This window comes from Chiloscyllium plagiosum, unplaced genomic scaffold (genome assembly GCF_037043375.1).
Source record: "Chiloscyllium plagiosum isolate Xiang-an unplaced genomic scaffold, Cpla_swu_hap1 HiC_scaffold_27, whole genome shotgun sequence".
Lineage (NCBI taxonomy): Eukaryota > Metazoa > Chordata > Chondrichthyes > Orectolobiformes > Hemiscylliidae > Chiloscyllium > Chiloscyllium plagiosum.
Genome location: NW_028270165.1, coordinates 72388950 through 72412913, shown reverse-complemented (window position 1 = coordinate 72412913; position 23964 = coordinate 72388950). Strand labels below are relative to the sequence as shown.

Here is a 23964-nt window from a genome sequence, read left to right as displayed (position 1 = left end):
TCCATTCCCACACTCGGAGGAGGTGATTAGCCTCTTCTGTAATGTTAGGCTGAAAATACCTACCAGGTTTTTCAAGGTTTGATCAAAATTAGTACAAGGGATATGCACTTTAAGATGAAGCAAATTTCTTAGCTTAATCTACTTAATATGTATTAGTGACATATACAAACTAATGAGTCTGTTAGCTTAAACTACATAATATACATGGATATATATACAAGCAAGTGAGTCTCACACTGCCTTCAATGTATTGGGTCTGTGGTGATGGTGGCACTCAAAGATTTATCTCAGATTCCATACCATCAGCCTCATGAGTTCCAGCCTATTGGTGAAATGTCCAATGCGAGGGGTTGAATAGATTGCTCTAGACAGCTGTCATGGAATCAACGAGCAGAATGACTCGTTCCATGTCATTGACGATTAAACGAATTAAATTTGCAAAGACTGGGTCCCAGCTTCTGAGGCTGTCGTGGATTCCCTCACCAGCGTATAACAGCTTTGCCCCCAGTTTAATTGGCTCAGACGTGTGATGGAGGCATGTTCAATCGATGCATTCACAAAGTAAATAATATGCAGGAAAAGGGCAGAAAGGCAGGAGGTGCACTGTTTAACGGAGACACTAATTTACTTTAGCAAATAACATGTATGCTCAAACTTCTTCTGTGCCGCATTATGGCTGGAGGTATATGCATAGATAATCTTAATAGAGAAGCATCTGAGGTGGTTTTATTCTGGTAAATGTATTATATAAATGCACTCTGATGATGTTGTCGAAGAGAATTGGAAACTCAGTCGTACTAAGGTGAAGGTGATTCTGAAAAATGGTTTCCTTTTTAAAATTTGATTTGATTTATTATTGTCACATGTACCTAGGTACAAAGAAAAGTTTTGTTTTGTGTGCACTACAGACAGATCGAAAGTGCATAAGGGTATTAGAACAGAGCGAGGAATACAGTGCTACGGCTGCAGAGGATGTGCACAACGTACTTGGCAGTCCTGTAATCTGACAAGGTACCACAGCCTTTCTGGAATGAAAATGTGCAGATACATCACGACTTTAAAAGGGTCCACACAGCTTCCCAACCACTAACTTTGAAAGTTCCAAGGACCTGATGTAAGGCTGGTGCACTCGTAGGGAAAGCTCGATTTTAACATGATGGATGTGGACAGTGACTCATCCGCTGAGGCACTATGAGATCACATCTGACTGTAGGGGTTGGATTCTGCTGCGAAATGGGGGGAAGCTCGCAATCCTCCATCCATTCCTACCCACCTTCCTTCTGGTGAGTCCGTGCCCATGGAACAAGGGCGAGTATGTAACTCAGCCCCTCCAGCCTTCTGTACCAACTTATGGCTGATCTCATCTCGACCTCAACTCCAGTTTCCTTCCTGCTCACCAAAGCCCTTGCACGCATTACTAATTAAAAACCTGTCTACGTCCTCCTTAAATATATCCGGCAACGACTGAACTGTGGGAATGTGATTTCTGACTCTCTGAGAGAACTCATTTCTCCTCAACCTTTTCCTCCTCAATTCTAAAACCACGACCTCTCGTTCTAGATAGCCCCACATAAGGAAACATCCTTTCTACATCTATTTTGTCAAACACCTTTAGCATCATATTTAGCAGGTCGACGTCGGTAGGGCAGTGGATGTGGTGTATATGGACTTCAGCAAGGCATTTGATAGGGTTCCCCATGGTAGGCTCTTTCATAAAATCAGGAAGTATGGGATACAGGGAGATTGAGCTATCTGGATTCAGAATTGGCTGGCTGACAGAAGGCAGAGTGTGGTTGTAGATGGAAAATATTCTGCCTGGAGGACAGTGTTGAGTGGGATCCCGCAGGGCTCTGTTCCTGGGCCTCTTCTCTTTGTAGTTTTTATAAATGACTTGGATGAGGAGGTTGAGGGGTGGGTTAGGAAAGTGACACAAAGGTTGGAGGTGTCATCAATAGTATAGAGGGCTACTGCAGTCTGCAGCGTGACATAGACAGGATGCAGAGCTGGGCTAAGAAATGGCAGACGGAGTTCAACCTGGATAAATGCAAAGTGATGCATTTTGGAAGGTTGAACTCGAATTCTGAATATAGGATTAAAGACAGGATTCTTGGCAGTGTGGAGGAACAGAGGGATCTGGGTGTGCAAGTACATAGATCCTTCAAAGTTGCCACCCAAGTGGATAGGGTTGTTAAGAAAGCATATGGTGTTTTGGCTTTCATTAACAAGGGTATCGAGTTTAAGAGCCATGAGGTTTTGCTGCAGTTCTACAACTCCCTGGTGAGACCACACGTCCAGTTCTGGTCGCCCTACTATAGGAAAGATACAGAGGCTTTGGAGAAGGTGCAAAGAAGGTTTACCAGGATGCTGCCTGGACTGGAGGGCTTGCCATATGAAGAAATGGCAAGCTTGTGTTGAATAAGCTTGGACTTTTCTCTCTGGAGAGAAGGAGGAAGAGAGGAGATCTGATCGAGGTGAACAAAATAATGAGAGGAATAGATAGAGTCAATAGCCAGAGACTTTTCCCCAGGACAGGATTGACTGGTACGAGAAGTCATAGTTTGAAGATATTAGGTGGAAGATATAAAGGAGACGTCAGAGATAGGTTCTTTACGCAGAGTTGTGAATGCGTCGAATGCGTTGCCAGCTGTGGTGGTGGAAGCGAATTCATTGGAGACATTTAAGCGACTGCTGGATATGCACATGGATAGCAGTGAGTTGAGGGGTGCGTAGGATAATTTACTATATTTTACATTAGGATTAAGTCTCAGCACAACATCGTAGGCCTAAGGGCCTATTCTGTGCTGTACTTTTCTATGTTCTATGTTCTATCATCTATGCCTCAGGCGGGTCAGTTTGCTCAGTTGGCTAGTTTGGGATATCAACACTATGGGTTCAATCCCCACACCGGCTGAAGTTACAATGAGGGACTCACATTCTCAGCCTCTGCCAATGTATGAGGTAGGTGGCCTTCAGATGAAACCAGCACCAATCATCCCTCTGCAATGAGAGCACTGTCCTCTGGGACAATAGCGATTTTTAAAATCCACATCTTAATTAGGTCTCTTCTCATTCTTCAAAATGCCAGAGGGTATAAGGCTAAACTGCTCAAGGTTTCAGGCTAACATAGTCAGAAGTCCCACAACACCAGGTGACAGTCCAACAAGTTTAATTGAAATCACAAGCTTTTGGAGCGCTGCTCCGTCATCAGGTGAAGGAACAGCATTCCAAAAGCTTGGAATTTCAAATATACCTTAGATTACTTAGATTACTTACAGTGTGGAAACAGGCCCTTCGGCCCAACAAGTCCACACCGACCCGCCGAAGCGCAACCCACCCATACCCCTACATTTACCCCTTATTACCTAACACTAAGGGCAATTTAGCGTGGCCAATTCACCTAACCTGCACATTGAACGTCTGGCTGCAGTCTGCACTGAAAACAAAACAATGCTGGAAATTACAGACGTTCAATTGCGTTTGTTTAAACAAAAATAAGGACTTACATTGAAACCCATTTCCTGTCAACGGGAAATGACAGGAAATTACAGCGGCTCAGGAGGCATCCGTGGAGAGAGAGAGAGAGAGAGAGAACAAACGAGCATTTCGGTTCTAGATGACCCTTCATCAAAGCTGGCGCGGAGTCTCCACTGCATCGCAGCAGCGACGCATCACGAGGCGCCCAGCCCTTCGACATCAATGGCGGTGCGTTTACCCGTCGCCCCCCGCGCTGGTGAAAGCCCCCTATCCTCATCGCGGGCGGGCGGCGCACAGACGCGAGTGGGCGCTGGCGGTGGGTCGCTGGGTGAGTTTGGGGACTGGGGGACTGGGGCTGGGGCTGGGGCTGGGGCTGGGGCTGGGGCTGGGGGTGGGGGTCCCTGCGGGCGCAGAGAGCTGCAAGAGAACATAAAGTGGGGAGGGGGATTGACAGGGATGGGTTTGATAAACTCCTCTTCCCAGGAGAGAAGGGTTTTCCAAAAAAAAAATTGCAAGCCAGAGAAATGTTTGTCTCTTTGCAATCTCCATCGTGCACCAAGAGAGAGATGGGATTTACATCTCTCTTTTTCTTGGGTTTCTCCACTGGATTCGAGACGTTTAACGTGTGTAGAGGTTTACAAAATTACGGTGGGCATGGATAGGATAAATAGACAAAGTCTTTCCCCTGGGGTTGGGTTGGGGGGGGAGGTGGGGAGTCCAGAACTAGAGGGGCATAGGTTTAGGGTGAGAGGGGGAAGGTATAAAAGAGAACTAAGGGGCAACTTTTTCACTCAGAGGGTGGTACGTGTATGGAATGAGCTGCCAGAGGAAGTGGTGGAGGCTGGTACAATTGCAACATTTAAGAGGCATTTGGATGGGTGTATGAATAGGAAGGGTTTGGAGGGATGTGGGCCGGGTGCTGGCAGGTGGGACTAGATTGGGGTTGGGATATCTGGTCGGCATGGACCAGTTAGGTTAGATTCCCTACGGTGTGGAAACGGGCCAACGAGTCCACACGCACCCTCCGAAGGGATTTTTTTTTCAAAAAAGTGACACAGTGGTTAGCACTGCTGCCTCACAGCACCAGGGTACCAGGTTCGATTTCTGCCTCGGGCGACTGACTGTGTGGAGTTTGCACATTCTCCCCGTGTCTGCGTGGGTTTCCTGCGGGTGCTCCGGTTTCCTCCCACAGGCCAAAGATGTGCAGGTCAAGGTGAATTGGACGTGCTAAAATTGCCCGTAGAGTTAGGCGCATTAGTCAGAGGGGAAATGGGCCTGGGTGGGTTACTCTTCGGAGGGTCGGTGTGGACTGGTTGGGCCAAAGGGCCTGTTTCCACACTGTAGGGAATCTAATTCTGGTTGCTGGTTTTGTGTGCATACACTCTCTGGATTTTACAGGGATCAAGGGCGATGGGTAGAAATTGGGAGAGTGGGGCTGAGAAGCTTATCAGCCATGTTTGAATGGCGGGGTAGACGCGATGGGCTGAATGGCCTAATTTCCCCTCCTGTCTCTTGTGGATTGGCAGGAGGGAAGGGTCTTGTGAACTTATACCTCAGTCGGGAAAGCCTGGACTAATTGGGGCGTTTAAGAAAATCCAGCCGGGAACCTCACGAGGGGTGTTGGAAAAGACAATGGATTGCTGGACTCGAAATGTTAACGCGATGTTTGCTGGGTTTTTTTTTGTCTCCACAAACGCTGTTGGAGCTGCCAGTTTTCTGCAGCACTTTCTGGTTCTCTACTCTGTGAGGAAAAAAAACTGTAAGCAATAAGGCTGGAAAACCAACGAGAGAAATGAAGAGTCAGTTAGACTAGGACCCGTTAGCTTATTCTCTCTGCACAGAGGCTGCCTGACCTGCTGCAATTTCTATTGTTTTTTCTGTTTTCAAGACAAAGACACATTCCCCCCCCCCACCCCCAACTGAGTGACTTTCAGTGAACTGCGGATTGACTTAAGCTTCGTTCGCTCGGCAAAGCTGCAGAGGCACGGGGAGGTCCCCGCCAGGCAGAAGCCGTGGAAATGTGGGGACTGCGGGAAGGGGTTTAATTACCCCCTCGGAACTGGAGACTCACCGCCGCAGCCACACCGGGGAGCGGCCGTTCGCCTGCCCGGAGTGCGGCCAGGGGTTTAAGGCTTTCTCCACCCTCCGGGCTCACCGGCGGGTCCACCTGCCCGGACTGCGGGAAGAGCTTCAGGAGCAGGAAGGACGTGGTGACCCACCGGCGCAGCCACGCCAGGGAGCGGCCGATCGCCTGCAAGGTTTGCGGGAAGGGCTTCACCCAGTCGTCCCACCTCCCTGACCCACCAGGTTGTCCACACCGATAGGAGGCCGTTCACGTGCCCGGACTGCGGGAAGAGCTTCAACAGCCGGAAGGATCTGCTGAACCACCAGCGGGCTCTGACCGGGGAGCGGCCGTTCGCCTGCGCCGTGCGCGGCAAGGGCTTCGCTTGCTCGTCCCCCCTGCTGACCCGTCAGCTCGCCCACGCCACCGAGAGGCCCTTCCCGCGTCCCCAGTGCGCGAAGCGATTCAAGATGCGGGAAGGACCTGCTCGAGCACCGGTACACGCACACCGGGGAGCGGCCCTTCGCCTGCTCCGAGTGCGGGCTGGAGTTGGTGGACCTGCCGGACCTGCTGGCCCACCGGCGGGGGGCCCACCGGGGAGCGTCCGTACGCCTCCCGCCTCACCACGCACCGACTGGTCCACACCGACGAGAGGCCCCACGGCTGCCCCGTCTGCCAGAAGCGGTTCAAAAGCAGGCAGAACCTGCTGACGCGCCGGCGGGTCCACACCGGGGAGCGGCCGTTCCACTGCGCCGCCTGCGGCGAGGGCTTCAGCCAGTCCAACAACCTCCCTGAGACACCACCAGCTGCACTTGCGTGAGCAGGGGTTGGACTCTGCCGCTGAGGTGACCCACATCCAGGAGTGAATCGCAGCCGATCGCCTGTTCTACCTACCCTCCCCCCAACACAGACACACACAGACAGGCACACAGACACTCACACACACACACACGGACAGACACACACGGACAGACATACACACACACAGACGTACACACACAGACAGACAGACACACACACACACACAGACGCACACACAGACAGGCACATGCACACAGACACACACACACACACAGGCAGACACACACAGACGGACACAGACGGACACGCACACACAGACACACGCACACACAGACACACGCACACACAGACACATGCACACACAGACACACACAGACAGGCACACAGATGCACACACAAGACATACACAGACATACGCACACACAGACAGGCGCACACACTCTCACACACAGACACACACACACAGACACTCACACACACAGACACTCATGCACAGACAGGCGCACACACATACACAGACACACACACACACACAGGCCCACGCACACAGACACACACACACAGGCACACACACACAGATGCACACAGGCGCACACACACACAGACACACACTCACACAGACAGCCGCACACACACAGACGCATACACAGATGCACACACACAGATGCACACACAAGACATACACAGATATACGCACATACACACAGATGCATGTGCACACACACACACATACACACACACGTGCACGCACACGCACACACACACCGAGGCTATAGACTTAAAAAACAAGGGCCAGGCTAAGAGGGCCTGTAAACATCACGGACGAGGCTTGCGGGCTTGACAATGAGGAATAACCGCTGGACCACATCGACAGGATGGGCAGAGAAGCTTCAAGTGGGCATCTGAGTCCCGGAGCAGCATGAGGCGATGGATTTTGGCGGAAACTGAACCAGGGCAGGGGCACGGACGGTGAGCTGTGCGAGGCTGAGGGGTGCAGGCACACACACATCGCCCACAGGTCGATCGGGACGGGTCAAGAAGGTACTTGGACCACTTCGCTTCCTTGAGCAGGACTGTAAGAGAATATCCTGCGCGAGCTACTAGCTCGAGCACAGCCAGAACACTGAGGTCTGTTTGAATCTCCGCACTACTCAAGTATAGCGTGAGGCGTTGATTTTATTTTCTCTTTATTCCTCATTGGATGTGCGTGTCGCTGGCACGTTGTTGCCTGTGTCCGATTGTCCTTGAACTGACGAAGTCCCGGGCTCTTTCAGAGGCTAACAGTCAGTGGCTGTGGGTTTGAAATCACGGGGGGGGGGGGGGGGGGGGGGGGGCAAGGGCTGTTCCACGCCACTGCAAAGGGATGGAAACAGCTGCTTCTCAATGGAGAAAGGGGAAAGGGGTCTGTTGGGAGCCTCAGTGCAGCGGGGTGTGGGGCCCCTTTCGCTCATGGCTGACCCACAGGTGGCATCCTCGTTATTTAGATCGGATTAGATCCCCTACCGTGTGGAGACAGGCCCTTCGGCCCAACAACTCCAACACTGACCCTCTGAAGAGTAACCCACCCCAGACCCATTCCCCTACCCCTATATTTACCCCTGACTAATGCACATAACACTATGGGTAATTTAGCATGGCTAATCCACCTTAACCTGCACATCCCTGGGCACTGTGGGTAATTTAGCACGGCCAATCCACCCTAACCTGCACATCCCTGGGCACTGTGGGTAATTTAGCATGGCCAATCCACCCTAACCTGCACATCCCTGGGCATTGTGGGTAATTTAGCACGGCCAATCCACCCTAACCTGCACATCCCTGGGCACTATGGGTAATTTAGCATGGCCAATCCACCCGAACCTGCACATCCCTGGGCACTATGGGTAATTTAGCACAGCCAATCCACCCTAACCTACGCATCTCTGGGCACTATGGGTAATCCAGCATGGCCAATCCACCCTAACCTACATATCCCTGAGCATTGTGGGTAATTTAGCACGTCAAATCCACCCTAACCAACACATCCCTGGGCACTATGGGTAATTTAGCACGGCCCATCCACCCGAACCTGGGCATCTTCGGACTGTGGGAAGAAACCGGAACACCCGGCAGAGACCCATGCAAACGCGGTTGGGGTGGGGGAGGGGACCATGTGCACACAGATGGTCATCCGAGGCTGGGAATCGAACCCGGTCATGAGCTAACCACTGAGCTTTGTTGTTCGGGCTTTCTGCTTCCTTGAAGCAACGTAGCTTGTGACTGAAGAGCCCAATGCTGGAGTACCAGTCCCGGTCACAGCGGTCACCTCTGTATGTGGTCGCTGATCTGCTGGAGCTGCTGCCGGTCCTCCCTTGGTGCCCGCTTGTCTGCTGCAGCTCTCCTCAGCTCCTTTTCCCCCCGTTTTGAGGTGCCGGTTCAGGCTGCTTCTCCATCTCGTGCAGTCAGCTGCAAGCCTTTCCCAGGACTCCGTCACGATACCAAGCGCCTTCATGTTTCCCTGGCACAGACGTCCTTGTAGTGCAGCTGGGGATGCCACATGGGTCTCCTCCCCGGATGTGAGCTCTCCACAGAGGGGGAGGCTTTGAGACGCGGCCGTCCTCCAGGCGGTGCATGTGACCCCCTCTCCCAGCACAGTTTCTGCCACCTGAGCAGAGGTGGGGAGAGAGAGGACTATCTTCTGTGTTCATCCCAGTTTTTACTCCACCACCATCCCAGCAACCCATAAGCCTGAATGCAACCCATCTCTCTCTCGCGCTCTCGTTCTCTCGTTCTCTCGTTCTCTCACTCTCTCTCTTGCTCTTATTCTCTCTCTGTCTCTCTCTCTTGTTTCTCTCTCTCGTTCTCTCTCCTCTCTCTCTCGTTCTCTCTCCTTTCTATCTCTCGTTCTCTCTCTCTCTCTCTCGTTCTCTCTCTCTCTCTCGTTCTCTCTCTCTCTCTCGTTCTCTCTCTCTCTCTCTCGTTCTCTCTCTCTCTCTCGTTCTCTCTCTCTCTCTCTCGTTCTCTCTCTCTCTCTCTCGTTCTCTCTCTCTCTCTCTCGTTCTCTCTCGTTCTCTCGTTCTCTCTCTCGTTCTCTCTCTCTCTCTCTCTCTCGTTCTCTCTCTCTCTCTCTCGTTCTCTCTCTCTCTCTCTCGTTCTCTCTCTCTCTCTCGTTCTCTCTCTCTCTCTCTCTCGTTCTCTCTCTCTCTCTCTCGTTCTCTCTCTCTCTCGTTCTCTCTCTCTCTCACTGTCTCTCTTTCGCTCTCAGTCTGTCTCTTTCTCTCTCATTCTCTCTCCCTGTCTCTCTGTCTCTCTCTCTGTCTTGTTCTCTCTCGTTCTATCACGTTCTCTCTCTCTCTCACTTGTGTTCTCTCTCTCGCTCGTGTTTTCTCTCTCTCTCGTTCTGTCCCTCTCTCGTTCTCTCTCTCTGTCTCGTTCTCACTCTCTGCCTTGCCCACCTTGAAGAGCAGCTGCCTGCTTCAAGCACGTCGCACGTGGCACGGTGTGGCGTCAGCCGCACTTATTACCTCCCATAACCGACGTCACCGGGACCGTTGGCGCACTCGCGCATTCAGCCACCCTGGAGCTGCAGTGTTTTTTTTAAAGTACTGTGGAGACAGTGAGGCCGAAGGGTGGGGGGATAACATGTTGCCGGACTCCCCGAGTGACCTCTGCACGTGAGCGGGAGCCGACGTTGGCTTGAAGTCTATGGGTGCATGATGACGGCGATCTATCCAGCAAAGGTACGGCAGGACAGCTCAGTCCCGTGGAAGCCTCATCCTGTTCCATGAGGGAAAATCCGGATGCTTCCCATGTGCTAGACAAACGCCATCAACTGGAGCAACGGGAAGCAAAAGAGAGACCGCTTCCAGCCATGCCGTGGAGAACCACAAAATCCTTTGATTTCCGTGGGGATGTATATCGGTCACTTACACGTTAATGCGTTATTTCTTATATAACAGGTATTAGCAAAGGTTTTGCAGCATCTATGACTGAATTTTAAAAAATGTATAATTTTGACATTATAGAAGTTTATAAGATCATGAGGGGGCATTGGATACCTCAGATTACGACGTGACCTTGTTCAGATGTGCCGAGGAGTGGCAGATGGAGTTTAATTCAGATAAATGCGAGGTGCTGCATTTTGGGAAAGCAATTCCTAGCAGGACGTATACACTTAATGGTAAGGTCCTGGGGAGTGTTGCTGAACAGAGAGACCTTGGAGTGCAGGTTCATAGCTCCTTGAAAATGGAGTCGCAGGTCGATAGGAGAGTGAAGAAGGCGTTTGGTATGCTTTCCTTTATTGGTCAGAGTATTGAGTACAGGAGTTGGGAGGTCATGTTGCGGCTGTACAGGACATTGGTTAGGCCGCTGTTGGAATACTGCATGCAATTCTGGTCTCCTTCCTATCAAAAAGATGTTGTGAAACTAAAAAGGGTTCAGAGAAGATTTACAAGGATGTTGCCAGGGTTGGAGGGTTTGAGCTACAAGGAGAAGTTGATTAGGCTGGGGCTGTTTTCCCTGGAGCGTTGAAGGTTGAGGTTTATAAACCTTATAGAGGTTTATAAAATCATGAGGGGCATGGATAGGATAAATAGACAAAGTCGTTTCCCTGGGGTGGGGGAGTCCAGAACTAGAGGACATAGGTTTAGGGTGAGAGGGGAAAGATATAAAAGAGACCTGAGGGGCAACCTTTTCACACAGAGGGTGGTACGTGTATGGAATGAGCTGCCAGAGGAAGTGATGGAGGCTGGTACAATTGCAACATTTAAGAGGCATCTGGATGGGTATATGAATAGGAAGGGTTTGGAGGGATATGGGCCGGGTGCTGGCAGGTGGGACTAGATTGGGTTGGGATATCTGGACCGAAGGGTCTGTTTCCATGCTGTACATCTCGAGGACTTCTATGTCGCCAGACCTGCTGAGTCTGTCCGGCAATTTCTGCTTTAGTTTCGGATTCCCGGGCACCCACAGTTATTTTGTTATAGCTGCAGCATGGCATCCGCGTTTGCAGTAAAGGGTGTGACTGCAACCAGTGAAGGTGCAGAGAATGTGAGTGGGAGTGCCACGTTTACTTACATGGGGAAATTGAGTAGACTGAGGCTAGAGCAGTGGAGAACGAGGATTGTGTGTGTGTGTTTGGTCGAAGAGGAATCCACTTCCACGAGCGGAGAAGAGGATGAGGCGGAAACTTAGTGTAATCAGCGGGAGGGATGGGAGGAGGAATGTGGAAATCATTTCACCCGAGGGGAGGTGGGGACCTAGAATTTTACTGCCTGGTAGATTTATTGATAGCTATTGAAAACCACTTGGACATGAGTCAGAGATGCCATATCTTAGTTAGAATGCGGGCACAAACGCGATGGGGCAAATGACCTCCTGTGTGACAGCTGTACGGTGTTATTATTCTGACAGCTGGAGTTTTCGCTGCAGATGTTAGCGACCTCCCAGACTTGGACCAGAGTTGAGTATCCTGGATGGATGTGAAATAAATTGGCTTTGCGCTCCACGGACTGTCCTGCATTTTTGTCTTTTCCCGACCAGTGTGTTTAATTTAGAATCGTACAACGCGGAGTCGTCGAATCCCTAGAGTATGGAAGCGGGCCACTCAGACCATTGAGTCCACACTGACCCTCTGAACAGCATCCCACCCTATGCCTGTAAATCTGCATTTCCCACGGCTAACCCACCTAAGCCTGCATGCTATGGGACAATTTAGCACGGTCAATCCACCCGAACCTGCACATCCCTGGGCACTATGGGTAATTTAGCACAGCCAATCCACACTAACCTGCACATCCCTGGGCACTATGGGTAATTTAGCACGGTCAATCCACCCTAACCTGCACATCCCTGGTCACTATGGTAATTTAGCACGGCCGATCCACCCTAACCAACACATCCCTGGGCACTATGTGTAATTTAGCACGGCCAATCCACCCTAAACTACACATCCCTGGGCACTATGGGTAACTTAGCACGGCCAATCCACCCTAACCTGCACATCCCTGGGCACTATGGGTAATTTAGCACGGCCAATCCACTCTAACCTGCACATACCTGGGCACTGTGGGTAATTTAGCACGGCCAATCCACCCTAACCTACACCTCCCTGGGCACTATGGGTAATTTAGCACGGCCAATCCACCCTAACCTACACATCTTTTGACTGTGGAAGGAAACTGGAGTACCAGGAGGAAACCCATGCAGACACAGGGAGAACGTACAGTCGCCTGAGGGTGGAATCGAACCCAGGCCCCTGGCGCTGTGATGCAGTGGTGCTAACCATTGGGCCATTATTCCACTCCTCTGAAAAATATCTTTTAAGTGGAACCAGGTAAACAGACCCTTCGACCCAACCAGTCTGTGCCGCCCCTAATCCCAAATTAAACTAGTCCCACCTGCCTGCATCTGGCTGATTTCCTATACGTGTGCTTATCCAAATGTCTTTCAAATGTTTTAACTGTACCCACATCCACCATTTCCTCAGGAAGTCCATTCCACACGCGAACCACTCTGTGTGTGCAAGAAATTTGTCCCCCCCCATGTCTTTTTTAAAATCATTCTCCTCTCAGCTTAAACATTTGCCCCCCCAGTCTCGAAATCCCCCACCCTCCGGGAAAAGACACCTGGCGTCCATCCTATCCGTACCTCCCGGCTGGAGCTCACCTTGGGCAGCGTTACAGCAGGAGTGAATTTTAACCTGGACATCGTCCTTTGGGGTCAGACCGAGAGGGGGCAAATCGCTTGGTCTCTCTTCACCTGCAGCGCTGGTGTTCAAATTTGAGGCGCTTTAAGAACTGTGATGCTCCCTCACAATTGTGTTCAGAGTCAGGAAGAGCGAGGGTGAAACGTGCTGTCAATTCAGAGGCAGATGGGACGTGCTGATCGAAAGTTAATCTGGATTAAAAATAGCAGAGCCAAAAGGAGGAACTCTTAAAAGCAGGAACTGTCACACGGTAGATACTTGACCTTCAGGTAAAGAAAGACTGGCACTATGTGTGGTGGAGAACCACCAGAGAGTTCGTTAAGAAGTAGGTCTTTTATTTGGAAACAGAAAGCAGATTCTCGAGTGCCCACGAACCTCAGCATCCGTGGTTTTTAACATGTTTTTTATCATGTTTCTGTTAACTTATCAGCATGTCCAACTATATTAATCAAAGTACCTTCCTATAGCCACACAGTAAACCAGTGATGTTAGTTCCCATTATCTCTTTCGTTGTACATTCTACTTAATGTTATTCTAATGTCACGGTTAGATATTTAGTGCTAACTTTTGCAACAACAGTCCTTCACTCCAGACCCTACTTAATATTTTCCTAATGTCATGATTAGATATTAGATCCAGTGATCTTCCATTCCAGACTAACCTGTCACGATTAGATATTTAGCTGTTCCATCTATTACAATCGTCTCCTGTCTCAAGCTGACTCTACTAACTATTCATTAGATACTTCATGTCATGTCCCAAATATTTATGGTCCCAATCTTGTGATAATGGCACTTAACACGGAGACTACCTCTAACTGTTATCTCATCTCGCCATAGTGACCTTCCAGCCTCAGCCTTACTCTGCTAATTGGTGTTAGAGCATTCTAATATTCTTACCCCATCCTGCCTTCCACAGACTGCCAGTGGCCTTCATGCTTTAACCCTTCCCATACTTTCATGCTCTTTATTTTCCATACACCTTCGTGCTCCCCCGTTTTATCGACGTGTGTGAATAAAACACAAGGGTGAATACAAACACCTTGAATGAGGCACGCGTTGCAATGTGATACCGAAAGTCACCCTGGCACACTGCCATCGTCAAACCCCTGACGACTGAAGGTTGTTGGCTTAAGGAGCAGTAAGAGAGCTGGCCTTCAAACATCCCACTCGTAAAGGAGGGTATAAGGTGTGAGAGCGTCCGAAGGCCCCCCCCCTCCGTCACTGAATGAGATCGTGGCTGATCTGATCTTCTTCAACGCTCATCTTTCTGCCTTTTCCCCTTGATTTCTTTCCCGAGTCAAAATCTGGTGGGGGGGGAGGTTTCTCTGTTGATTCAGGAATCAGCGAGAGGGTTGGCCGATGATTAGATTCCCTACGGTGTGGAAACAGGCCCTTCGGCCCAACAAGTCCACACCGACCCTCCAAAGTGCAACCCACCCATTCCCCTCGACTAATCACCTAACACTACGGGCAATTTAGCATGGCCAATTCACCTGACCTGCACATCTTTGGACTGTGGGAGGAAACCGGAGCACCCGGAGGAAACCCACGCAGACACGGGGAGAATGTGCAAACTCCACACAGACAGTTGCCCGAGCTGGGAATCGAACCCGGGTCCCTGGCGCTGTGAGGCAGCAGTGCTAACCACTGTGCCGCCCCACGGATTGAGGACAGATTGAGTCGACCATGACTATATTCATTGAAATTTAGAAGGATGAGATGGGGGGAATCTTATAGAAACATATTAATTTATGAAGAGAATAGACAGAAAATAGGTGCAGGAGTGGGCCATTGGGCCCTTTGAACGTGCATCCCATTCAATATGATCGTATAATCTCCCATTCCAACCCTCTCCCCATAACCGTTGATGCCTTTAGCTCCCGTCCAGCTCCATCCTGAATGTATTCAATGAACTGGCCCGAACAGCTTTCTGTGGGTGACAATTCCAAACACAACCATCTTCCAATGTGCCAGGTATGACTCCAATCAGCAGAGTGTTTGCCCCCCGCTACTCATTGGTTCCAGTTTTGCCAGGGCTCCTCAGTGCCACACTCGGTCAAATGCGGCCTAGATGTCAAGGGCTGTCACTCTCACCTCACCTAAGGGATTCAGCTCTTTTGTCCACGTTGTTCAATAGGGTGTTTGTTAGTTCACAGATGCCTTGTGTATACTGTCGTTAACACGCTTATAGGCCCCCTTTTTCAATACCTTACATCAGTCTTGCATCTAAGTGACAGGTTTGCTGCTATTCCAAGGAATCTGTTCAGATATACTATTTGTCTGACATTAAATCCTCCTGGAGGAATGGACTCATCCAAACCTTCCCATCACTATTTGGCCCTGAGATGTTGGTGGCCTTCCTGAACCACTGTAGTGCACTTGAAGTAAGTAAAGCCCCCAATGCCAGCGGAGAGACCCAGCGACACTGAAGAAACGACCGATACGTTTCCAAGTCTGGCTCGGAGGGATGGTTGCAGAGGGGTGGTGTTCCCATCTGGACGGTGGAAACCGAGGGTTTGAAAGGTGCTGCCCAAGGAGCCTTGCTGGGTTTCTGCAGGGCGCCTTGTCGGTGGCACTCTGCGCTACGACTGAGCATTGGTGGCGGTGGCGCCAGGCCGCTGGCCCGCTTTGCACTGAGGGACGTGAAGCCTCTTGCGTGTTGTTTTAAAAAGTGGCTCAAAGTAAGACGTCCAAGTGCAGATAAAAATGCCGGCTTGGGCCAATAAATGGTTAAGTAACATTCATGCCACACAAATGGCCAGGCAATGACCATCTCCAGTAAGAATTTGGATGAATACAATGTATTGCATTTTGGCAAAACAAATAGGGTCAGAACTTGCACAATGGGTGGTAGGGGGCCTATTGAATTAGGGGGCTTGTCTGTCACCTCTGTCCTTCTGGAGGACAACAGCATTATTCACCTGGGTTGGTTGGAGGACCAGCTCGGTCCTCCCGCCCCGCCTCTTACTGACTCCGTTGGGACGGAGGACATGTCGGTCTTCCAGCCACGCCTCCTCATTGATTCCGATTGGACGGAGGATTCACCTGCCTGCAGACCACGCCCCCTCATTGACTCCGATTGGACAGAGGGCGGGTCTGCCTGCCAGCCAGCCGCGCCCCCTCATTGACTCCGATTGGACAGAGGGCGGGCCTGCCTGCCGACCGCGCCCCCTCATTGACTCCGATTGGGCAGAGGGCGGGCCTGCCTGCCAGCCGCGGCCGCCTCATTGACTCCGATTGGACGGAGGACGCATCGGCCGTCCAGCCCCACCCCTGCCTGCGTCGGCCCCGATTGGTCGGGCGATCCCGTTGGTCTTCCAGCCCCGCCCCCCCCCACTGTCCCTGGCTCCGATTCGACGGTCCTCCAGCCCCGCCCTCAAGCTTCCCACCGTCAGCCGCGCCGCGCCGCGAGGCCGGGCATGCGCGCTGCCCCTCACCAGCTCGAGGACGACCCGTTGCGACGGGTGAGTACGGCGGGGCAGACCGCGCGGGCGGGCTTCGCAAGTAGCGCCCGTAAGAAACCTGCAAAGGGCGAGGTTACCGCCCTGCCTTTTGCGGGCCGGCGCGGACTGTTCGGTTCACGCCGCTTCCCTCTTTGCTCTTTGACTTTCTCTGCGCTTTCCGAGCTGAGGTGACGGCCGCCATCTTTGGCGGCGGCGGCGGCGGGGGGAGGGGGGTAGCCTGGCGCACGCGCGGCTGGCGCCCTGTCCGACCACGCCCCTCCCCCCACCCACTCACTCACTCACTCCGATTGGTCGTTGGCGCCGTCGATCTTCTCTCTCCCCCTATTGTCCGCGGCGGCTGTCAACAATGGGGGGGCGTGGCCAGTTGGGGACATGCGCGGTGTGTGTGTCTGGGTGGTAAGGGGATCACGTGGGTGGAAGCACAGACCCAGTTGCTGGATGGACAGCTCCTTCCCTCCCTGCTGGGTTCAGGAGGAGGAGGGGGGGTAGGTAGGTAGGTAGGTGGGTGGGGGAAACGTGCACCTTCCCTAATTGGGGCAGAGTGATTCCGTTCGTTCTTTTGCTGAGTGTAGTCACCGCCGCTAAGACCCTGGAATTTGTTAACCGCCCCCAGAGGGCGGCTGAGGGTCGACCAGAGTGACCGTGGCTCCGCAACCACGTGTAGGCCAGGCCGGGTAAGCACAGCAGATTCCCCACACCCCCCCCCCCCCCTCCCCGAAGGGTGCTCATGGTTGACCTTTTCACGCAGTGGATGGTGTGCGCGTGGAATGAGCCGCCAGAGGGAGTGGTATAATGGCAACGTGTAAAAGACACCTGGATGGGGACGTGACTAGGAAGGGACGTGGGCCAAACGCGACTAGGTTAATATCGGGTATCTGACCGGCCCGGACGAGTTGGACGCGAGGGTGTGTTCCTGTGCCGCTCGTCTCTGACTCGAGTGGACCTTCGCTTGGCGAATTGCCGTGCTCCAGATAGAATCGTGGAATCCTGTCAAGTCTGCACTGACCCTCTGAAGAGCTCCCCACCCACCCCCGTTCCCCCTCCCTTTTCCCACGGCTAATCCACCTACGGTGCGCACATCCCCAGTTGCTATGGGACGAATTTAGCAAGGCCAGTCCACCCAACACTTCGTTGGGACTGTGGCAAGAAACCAGAGCACCTGGCAGAAACCCACTCAGTCAAGGGAAGAAGGTGCATACTCCACAGAGACAGCCACCCAAGGCGGGAATCGGACCCAGGTCCCTGGTGCTGTGAGGCAGCAGTGCTAACGACTGAGCTACCATGCTGTGTGAATTCAGTTTTGATTCCGTGTTGGGATTTTAAACCACATCCTCCGGGTGTTCACCTGGGTCTCTGATTTACTGGTGCAGTAATAGCACCATTACACAATCCTTCTTCCTCTAAGTGGTCATCGGAACCCAGTGACCAGGAGAGAAAGTGATCCACCATTAATTTCATTCTCACTCTGCAAACATGGTCTGGAGAAATGGACTAGAATAGAGTGAGATGAAATAATGTACAAAGTCTTCAGATTTGGCCCAGGCGTGAGATGATTGATTAGATTAGATTCGATTCCCTACAGTGTGGAACCAGGCCCTTCGGCCCAACAAGTCCACACCGACCCTCCAAAGAGTGGCCCACCCTGACCTATTTCCCTCTGACTAATGCACCGAACACTAGGGGCAATTTAGCGTGGCCAATTCACCTTGACCTGCACATCTTTGGACTGTGGGAGGAAACCGGAGCACCCGGAGGAAACCCACACAGACACGGGGAGAATGTGCAAATTCCACACAGACAGTCACCCGAGGCTGGCATCGAACCTGGGACCCTGGTGCTGTGAGGCTGCAGTGCTAACCACTGAGTCACCGATGGAGAACGTCTTGGGGACAGGGAATCACAGCTTTAGGAGAGCCAAAATGTTCCGTAGGGTCTAGAATTCTCCTCTGAATTTCTGTCCAGCACTTGCAGTGAAAGGTTTTGTGAACTTATTTTCCAGGTGTTTAGAACACAAGGATTCACAGACGGGAAACTCGGAATCAAGCTGTGCGCCAAGATCGGGACCTCAATATCCTGGGCCTTTGTGCGTAACATTTGGAAATGTTTGCCCGGTCTGTGTGCGGGGAAACATCTCAAGGAGCCAATGGAGAAACCGTGGAAGTGTGAGGACTGTGGGAAAGGGTTCAATTACCCATCCCTGCTGGAGAGCCATCGGCGGAGCCACACTGGAGAGAGGCCGTACACCTGCTCCGTGTGTGGGGAAGGGTTCACTCAGTCGTCTGGCCTCTGGTCGCACCAGCGGATTCACAGCGAGCAGAAGCTGTTCCACTGCGGCGCCTGCGGGAAGGGGTTCCGGCACTCGTCCGCCCTCACCGTGCACCGGCGCACCCACACCGGCGAGAGGCCGTTCACCTGCTCGGCGTGCGGGAAAGGCTTCTCTCAGTCCTTCCACCTGCAGACCCACCAGCGGGCCCACACCGGGGAGAGACCGTTCACCTGCTCCGAGTGCGGGAAGGGATTCGCGCTGTCGTCCCACCTCCTGTCGCACCAGCGGGTCCACACCGAGGAGAAGCCCTTCGGCTGCGCCGCCTGCGGGAAGCGGTTCCGGCACTCGTCCGCCCTGGGCCTGCACCAGCGCACCCACACCGGCGAGAGGCCGTTCACCTGCTCCGAGTGCGGGAAGGGCTTCACGGTCCTGCCCACGCTGCTGAGGCACCAGCGGGTCCACACCGAGGAGAAGCCCTTCGGCTGCGCCGCCTGCGGGCAGAGGTTCCGGCAGCCGTCCAACCTGACGGCGCACCGGCGCACCCACACCGGGGAGAGGCCGTTCGCCTGCCCCGCCTGCGGGAAAGGGTTCACCCGCTCTTCCAACCTCGCCGCCCACCAGCGGGTCCACACCGGCGAGCGGCCGTTCGCCTGCCCCGTGTGCGGGAAGGCCTTCACCAAGTCTTTCAACCTGCTGACCCACCAGCGGACCCACGCTCCGGAGCGGCCGTTCGCCTGCCCCCGTGTGCGGGAAGGGATCGGCTCAGCCCCGCCGCCTGGCCAGGCACCAGCAGCTCCCTGAGTGACTTGCAGCTGTTGGATCCTGCTGGGGCGAGAACGACCCGCTTGCCGTTCACCGTTTTTCCCCCCCGTAACCGGCTGCTTTTCAACATCCGGGACACGTTGCCGAGTTTCCGCACTGTGGGGCGTCTCTTCGTGAAAAAGAGTCATCTGTGCTCTTTCCTCCCTACACCAGAACTCTCATCGGGAACCGCATTCGCAGCAACATGAGGATCCTTGGCTTCGACATCTCAATTCCCATGCCGATGCTCCCGGGAAATTCTCTCAGACTACTATGAGTTTCCTTTCAGGGATTCCTTCTCCGTCCGCACATTTTCATGTTGTACATTTGTTTCGGGTTCCTCTCTCTAGTTGGCTAATATGGGACAAATACCAAAGACTGTGTCTAGGTATACGTGAGTAATTGAATCTTTTCAACTCGGAGTCTATAAGTAAGACCCTTGTTAATTTATTTTAAATACATCTCCGCTATTCCGTTTCCGACGTTATAAACTACCTGGCGTAGGGTCTGATGAGTCTCGTGTGTGCAGCGCCTGGTTGGTGGAAAAGGCAGAAGTGAAAGGACATCTCTTGAGCTTGCATTGGGTTGTGCATTAGGTGGGTTAAAAGTTCTATTTCCAATAATAAACAAACGTGCTCTCAAAAGGTTTTGCATATCGTCTTTTTACATGTCTGACTGGCTGGTGCCGTACAATATGGTCCCAGCTGATGTTTTTTTTTACAGAGGAACCTCGATTTGGGGCGGCATGTGGCTCAGTGGTTAGCACTGCTGCCTCACAGCACCAGGGACCCAGGTTCAATTCCTGCCTCGGGTAGCTGTCTGTGTGGAATTTGCATGTTCTTCTCCCCCCCCCCCCCCGTGTCTGCGTGGCTTTCCTCCGGGTACTCCGGTTTCCTCCCACAGTCCAAATATGTGTAGGTCAGGCGAATTGGCCCTGCTAAATTGCCCACAGTGTCAGGTGCATTAGTCAGGGGTAAATCGAGGGTAAGGAAATGGGTCTGGGTGGGTTACCCTTCGGAGGGTCGGTGTGGACTTGTTGGGCCGCAGGGCCTGTTTCCATACTGTGCAGAATCTAATCCAAGGACACGGGCGGGGCAGATTATCCAGCATCCAGATCGAATGCTGGATAATCGAGTGCCGGTTGATGTAGATAGGCAAACATCAGGACCTCGTGACCTTGTCTGGATAATCGAGGTTCCTCTACATGGCAGTTCAGATTCCAGACTGAAATCCAGCTTGATTGATTGATTGATTGATCATGTTTTGGTTTTGACCAGGTTGTCTCACTGAAATATTATGTGCACACCGTTGTTGCTTTGCCTTTAACGAGAGAACTAAATTTTATTAAGCAAAATGAATAGCGACAAAGCAGAACTGACCAAACTATTCCCATATGATGCATCTGTTTAAAGCTTTTGAAACTCACAAATGCAAAACACTTAGATGGTACCAAAGTTGGCTTAAGGGCAGGAGACAAGGAGGTTATGCTGCAGCTGTACAGGATGTTGGTGAGGCCGCACCTGGACTACAGTGTACAGTTCTGGTCTCTTCACTTGAGAAAGGACGTACTGACACTGGAGGGGGGGGGCACAGGAGGTTCACTGGGTTGATTCCGGAGTTGAGGGGGTTGGCTTATGAGGAGAGACTGAGTAAACTGGAATTATACTCATTGGAATTTAAAAGAATAATGGGAGGTTATCTACAGGCCCCCAAACAGTAGTCTGGATGTCGGATGTAAGTTGACTCAGGAGCTGAAATTGGCCTGTCGCAAAGATATCACTACAGTTGTTATGGGGCATTTCAACATGCAGGTAGACTGGGAGAATCAGGATGGTATTGGACCTCAAGAAAGAGACTTTGTGGAGTGCCTCAGAGATGGATTCTTAGAACAGCTGGTGCTGGAGCTGACCAGGGAGAAGGCAATTCTGGATCGGGTATTGTGTAACGAACCAGAATTGGTCAGAGACCTCGAAGTGAAGGAGCCATTGGGAAGAAATGACCATAATACAACAAGCTTCAATCTGCAATTTGAGAGGGAGAGGGTACAATTGGAAGTGACAATATTTCTGTTGAATAAGGGGAGCTATGAGGGAGGAGCTGGCTAAAGTTCAATGGTGCAAAACCTTAGGGACGACAGTGGAGGAACAATGGCAGATATTTCTGTGTATAATGCAGAAGATGCAGGATCAGTTCATTCCAAAAAGATCCTAGGAGGAGGCATGGGTGGCCGTGGCTAACGAGGGAAGTTAAGAAACATATAAAGTTAAAAGAGAAAAAGTATAACATAGCAAAGGTAAGTGGGAAAACGGAGGACTGGGAAGCTTTTAAAGAACAACAGAGGATTACGAAGAAGGGAATACGCAGAGAAAAAATGAGGTACGAAGGTAAACTGGCCAAAAATATAAAGGAGGATAGTAAAAGCTTTTTTAGGTATGTGAAAGGTGAAAAAAATGGTTAAGACTAAAATTGGGCCCTTGAAGACAGAAACAGGGGAATATATTGCGGGGAACAAAGAAATGGCAGAAGAATTGAATTGGTACTTCAGATCTGTGTTCACTGGGGAAGACACAAGCAATCTCCCAGAGGTAACAGTGGCTGAAGGACCTGAACTTAAGGGAATTTATATTTGCCAGGAATTGGTATTGGAGAGACTGTTAGGTCTGAAGGTTGATAAGTCCCCGGGGCCTGATGGTCTACATCCCAGGGTACTGAAGGAAGTGGCTCGAGAAATCGTGGATGCGTTGGTGATTATTTTCCAGAGTTCAATAGATTTGGGATCAGTTCTTGCGGATTGGAGGGTGGCTAATGTTGTACCACTTTTTAAGAAAGGTGGGAGAGAGAAAGCAGGAAATTATAGACCAGTTAGTCTGACCTCCGTGGTGGGAAAGATGTTGGAGTCTATTATAAAGGATGAAATTACTACACATCTGGATAGTAATAACAGGATAGGTCAGAGTCAGCATGGATTTATGAAGGGGAAATCATGCTTGACTAATCTTCTGGAATTCTTTGAGGATGTAACTCTGAAGATGAACGAGGGAGATCCATTAGATGTAGTGTACCTGGACTTTCAGAAAGCTTTTGATAAAGTCCCACATAGGAGGTTAGTGAGCAAAATTAGTGCGCATGGTATTGGGGGCAAAGTACTAACTTGGATTGAAAGTTGGTTGGCTGACAGGAAACAAAGAGTAGTGATAAACGGCTCCATTTCGGAATGGCAGGCAGTGACCAGTGGGGTACCGCAGAGATCAGTACTGGGACCATAGCTTTTTGCAATATATGTTAATGATATAGAAGATGGTATTAGCAATAACATTAGCAAATTTGCTGATGATACTAAGCTGGGTGGCAGGGTGAAATGTGAGGAGGATGTTAGGAGATTACAGGGTGACCTGGACAAGTTGGGTGAGTGGGCAGATGCAGTTTAATGTGGATAAATATATGGTTATCCACTTAGGTAGTAATCTGCCTTCCTGTTCTTGCCACCAAAGTGGAATCAATTTAGGTAAAGGGGCAATACAAAGAGATCTGGGTGTTCTTGTACACCAGTCAATGAAGGTAAGCATGCAGGTACAGCAGGTAGTGAAGAAGGCTAATAGCATGCTGGCCTTCATAACAAGAGGGATTGAGTATAGAAGCAAAGAGGTGCTTCTGCAGCTGTACAGGGCCCTGGTGAGACCACACCTGGAGTACTGTGTGCAGTTCTGGTCTCCAAATTTGAGGAAAGACATTCTGGCTATTAAGGGAGTGCAGCGTAGGTTCACGAGGTCAATTCCTGGAATGGCAGGATTACCTTACGCTGAAAGACTGGAGCGACTGGGCTTGTATACCCTTGAGTTTAGAAGACTGAGAGGGGATCTGATTGAGACATATAAGATTATTAAAGGATTGGACACTCTGGCGGCAGGAAACATGTTTCCGCTGATGGGTGAGTGCCGAACCAGAGGACACAGCTTAAAAATACGGGGTAGACCATTTAGGACAGAGATGAGGAGAAACTTCTTCACCCAGAGAGTGGTGGCTGTGTGGAATGCTCTGCCCCAGAGGGCAGTGGAGGCTCAGTCTCTGGATTCATTTAAGAAAGAATTGGATAGAGTTCTGAAGGATAGTGGAATCAAGGGTTATGGAGATAAGGCAGGAACAGGATACTGATTAAGGATGATCAGCCATGATCATATTGAATGGTGGTGCAGGCTCGAAGGGCAGAATGGCCTACTCCTGCGCCTATTGTCAATTGAGGTGGGGGGGTGCGTTCTTGTAGAAACACAAAATGATGAAGGAAATAGTTAAAAGAGAAGGGGAGTGGTTATTCCCATTGGTGGGTGAAGCGAGAACTGGGGGGGGGGGCACAGCTTCAAAATAAGGGGGAGGAGATTTAGGGCGGAGTTGAGGAGGAACCTCTTCACCCA

At 51.3% G+C, this 23964-nt stretch overlaps 1 pseudogene across 1 annotated transcript; it reads left to right on the top strand.

Annotated features, from left to right (window-relative positions):
• Positions 1 to 16378: 16378 nt before the first annotated feature.
• On the top strand, positions 16379 to 20201 carry LOC122543536 (uncharacterized; annotated as a pseudogene). Its single transcript, XR_015751517.1, has 2 exons — positions 16379 to 16488; positions 18488 to 20201. The product of XR_015751517.1 is annotated as an uncharacterized LOC122543536 (transcript).
• Positions 20202 to 23964: the final 3763 nt, after the last annotated feature.